This window comes from Gigantopelta aegis, unplaced genomic scaffold (genome assembly GCF_016097555.1).
Source record: "Gigantopelta aegis isolate Gae_Host unplaced genomic scaffold, Gae_host_genome ctg2863_pilon_pilon, whole genome shotgun sequence".
NCBI classification, from domain to species: domain Eukaryota; kingdom Metazoa; phylum Mollusca; class Gastropoda; order Neomphalida; family Peltospiridae; genus Gigantopelta; species Gigantopelta aegis.
In genome coordinates, this window is record NW_024533068.1 from 65305 (window position 1) to 69287 (window position 3983).

At 34.1% G+C, this 3983-nt stretch overlaps 1 non-coding gene and 1 pseudogene across 1 annotated transcript; one reads left to right on the plus strand and one right to left on the minus strand.

Moving 5' to 3' along the window:
* Nucleotides 1-2117: 2117 nt before the first annotated feature.
* LOC121391704 lies at nucleotides 2118-3469 on the minus strand (annotated as a pseudogene).
* Nucleotides 2247-2319, plus strand: Trnak-uuu. Its single transcript has one exon. It is a non-coding gene; the product is annotated as a tRNA-Lys (tRNA).
* Nucleotides 3470-3983: the final 514 nt, after the last annotated feature.

The following is a 3983-nucleotide window of genomic DNA, read 5'->3' on the forward strand; positions in this document are numbered from 1 at the left end:
GATGTTTAACTATTAGTTACTTTGAACTTTAAAGGAACTTCCAATATGACTTTAACACTTTTAACAACTCTTGTAGTTTGACTGAATAGTTTAAATAAGTCAAGATTTATTAAAAAAAAAAAAAAACATGTTGTGTTGCCCAAACGATTCCTACTCGCTCACCCACTCAGGCTTCCACTTAGGCTCCAGGATTCCCTGCTATTGCTAGCTGGGACCGCCACCTGGCTTGGTAACCCTCGTCTTCGCGAGGTAATCCTGGCTGGAGCATCGCCCTAACTTAAAACCAGCCGTACGGGATTCCAGCTCTTAGGGAATTTCGCATTCAGGAACCGGGAACCACAAATACACCAGCCTCTTCTCGTTTAAAGGGAGACTACCAGCCCTATCCTAGTCGGCCTTTCGGATACTCCGTAGAGTATGCTGGTAACCATCTCAGAGGTCTGATGCATTGCAGAACGCTGGCCCACAACACAACCTATCCAAGTTGGTTTTCATTTCCTTTTATATGTACGTCAGATTTTGTCTTCATGCTCTTGTGGGGCGCGCTGTTTGTCGCCTATGAATATCATTAACGCTAGTTAGCATCTGTGAGCTATTTAATAACTAAAATTAAACTATATTTTAAAAGGTCAAGAATAAAACTAGTCCTGCTTAAGCAAGGTAACAACATAGATATATAAACATGTACATGTTTATTTGTACATGTACATTTATTTAAGTAACAAGTCAAACTAAGTTAAGGTTCTACCTCCAGTGAGGTTGCCATTAGTACAGTTGTATACTTACACACCTACTCACAAAAACATATATAGAACTTGTAGATGTACCTTCATTGGACTCGTATTTGTAAATTAAGTTCAGTGTAGACAGTCAGACAAATAGTATTGACAGTCTTGATATACCTTACATGTACTATTCCAAAACTAAATGCAATACTTGATAACTACATTTGACAATTCTGTAATACTGAGTGTGACACTAAATAGTATAGTTGTCTGCTTGTGTCAAAATATTGTGTTTTTATTGTGTTTATTTCATATTAGTAATGTAAAATATCATTGTCTCTTTTTATGTTACAACAAATAAAACCATTACCTAAACACTCTATCAATCTAACTTCTGCTCATTGTATCATTAGTTAGCCACACCCATCTAATATGGCTAAATTATTGACAATAGATGTTACAAATACTTGTATAAAAGTAGCTGGATCTGTTGGACATCAATACGTGAGTCTTTTATTCCTATCTCTTATATTATTATCATCATTAGTTGAAACATGTTAAGAAGTACACACCAGATACTGCAATGTTGGAAGACTCTATTGAAAAAGCGTTCAGGTGTGTATCCATTAGTCGTATCTATGTATCCATTGTTTAGTTCAATCTATCCATTGTTTAGTAAGATTTATCCATTTCCATAGAGTCCATTACAAAAGAATGTTAATTGAGCAACCTAACTTTGGCTGTTACTCTAAACTAGGATGTCGTCAATGGTGGAATATTGTAAGCAACATTCCTATATTATGTGTCATTTTTACAACATTCATTACAGGTAGTGACACAGACATTATTGTCATGTGGTTTATAAAGGACCTACTGATCTTATTTGTCAGTCATTGTATGATGATTTTACTGATAGTCAATACTGGGTAATTTATGATGATGTCATGATTGTTTAACTAAGATGAAATCAATGGGCTTAATGATAGGGGCTGTATCTAATTTTGATGAGAGATTAAGTAGGTCTGTGATATTGATTTTTAGTTTCATTCCTGTTTTTAGATACAATTTTGGATGGAATAGGTCTGAGTCCTTTCTTTGATTTCGTATTAACATCATATATTGAACAATGTCACAAACCAAATATTCAGTAATCAAATAATAAGATTATATAATACATATATTATTTTTAGGATATTTCATAAAGCATTAATACATGGTAATGTATCTGCCAAGGAGACCTGGCATATCGGTGATGATTATGTGAGTATAGAACACACAATGACATTTACATTCTATTAATAGGATAATGATTATGTTGCTGCTACTAATGCTGGACTACATGCTCTGTTACTGATAAGGGACAAAGTAAGGATTGTTGCTATGGTAATCACTTCATTTTTGCAGACTAAGGATCCTCCTACAGGTGATGTACCTGTAATCAGAAACAATGAGAGAAGCAGTGGAGGTTGTAAGACAGTGCTAACTGCAATGACTCTGGATTTCCCTTTATCGTTATCAGCTGCCCAGTTAGCTCAGTCGGTAGAGCATCAGGCTTTTAACCTGAGGGTCAAGGGTTCGAGTCCCTTACTGGGCGCTTTTTTTTTTTTTCGTTGATTTTAACAATTCTTGTTTATTTATTCTTATTAAAATGACATGTACCTGTAAAATATGTTTTGTTTATTTTTTTGTTGTCAAGTGTTCACGTACAGATAAGTTCCTAATTATTGATATCATAACGCTTGTTTCTATAGCAACACATACCTAGTATATTGATAATCAGCTGGATCTACTGCTGACATCAAACCAGTTAATGTATCTCTCTCATTTTGAGTATAAATATAACCACTAGCTTTATCAATAGCTCTTGTAACCTCCAATAAACTCTCCTTATCCTAATAAGTGATAATTAATAAATAATTTTATATGATTATTATACCTGAATATTAAGAGGTGTAAATGATACTAGACTATAGTCTTTAATTAAACTAATTAGAGATTGATTAAGGGACTTGTAACGAATGTAAAAAGGATCATCAGAGAGATGTTCAAGAAGATATGACAAGTCTAGTACATCAGTATAATAATCCAAGCTAAATGCTGAGAAAGAATTCATGAATAGTATTAAACTAACAATACCTAATTGATCATATTGTTGTAATAGATCTACTTTGGAGAGGATATTAAACATGAGGTAATTCTATTTGTATCATACAAGCTAGAGATGTTAATAAAACTGATATAAATTTGCCCGGGATCAGTGCAATAATGTGAATCAACTAAATGAACAGCTGAAACCTAAAAATAATAGTAATTATTAACATCAATTATCAAGTTCCATAACTCACTTTCATACCCCATTTTTGTAACTGTGATGCTAAATTCCTTACTGAGTTATGGTGAGTGTATAACTCTACTTGTCCAGGACAATCAATGATGTAATAGTTAGAGTATTCTATATGCTGTAGTTTTGCGTGTAGCCATTCAACGTTCTTTTCCAAATATTCCATACAATATATCAATGCTCCATTTGGTCCCAATTGTAATCGTTTCCATTACATCATCTAACGTTATAAGTTCCATAATATCGACAGCACAGTCATATGGTAGACTGTCGTTTGCAGGATCTAAGTTAACTACTGCCACTGAACGACCCAGAGTTGATAAAAATTGCTTCATGCCATTACAATATGTAGACTTACACTACCTGGCGGCCCCATTACTAGCTGTACATAGCAAGTGGCCATTTCTGTATTACGGTATGTGTTGATCTAATTATACGGAGCAATCACCTTCAATAGAAAATTGAACCGAACTTTGTTTATTTCGATGGTGCAGCAAAAGAAGTGAAAACCGCAGCGCTTTTCCAAAGCAGTATCAACTGTTTTAAGGCTGTAATGGCCTCACAAGAAACAAAAGTATTCTACAATGGTGCTTATTCGTATCTTATCTCAATAATATACAGTACTATACTATTATAGTAGTAACAGTGTGGTTGCTAGGTGGAGCTGGTTTTCCTTAATTGTGTTATTATAGAGTACAGTTCAAACTAATGGAACACGAAAGACTAAGAAAGATGCATGATGAGCGATATAAATCAGTAAGATCTGCTAGAGAAAAAGCTCATTTGCTATCAAAAGAAACAATGATAAGAAAAAAGTAGACACAAAATTTCATTTTTGATAATATTTTCACTCTCTCTTTAGAGCATTGGAAAAAGAAATTAGCAATGGCCAGAGCTGAAGAGGAAAGGAGACGTAA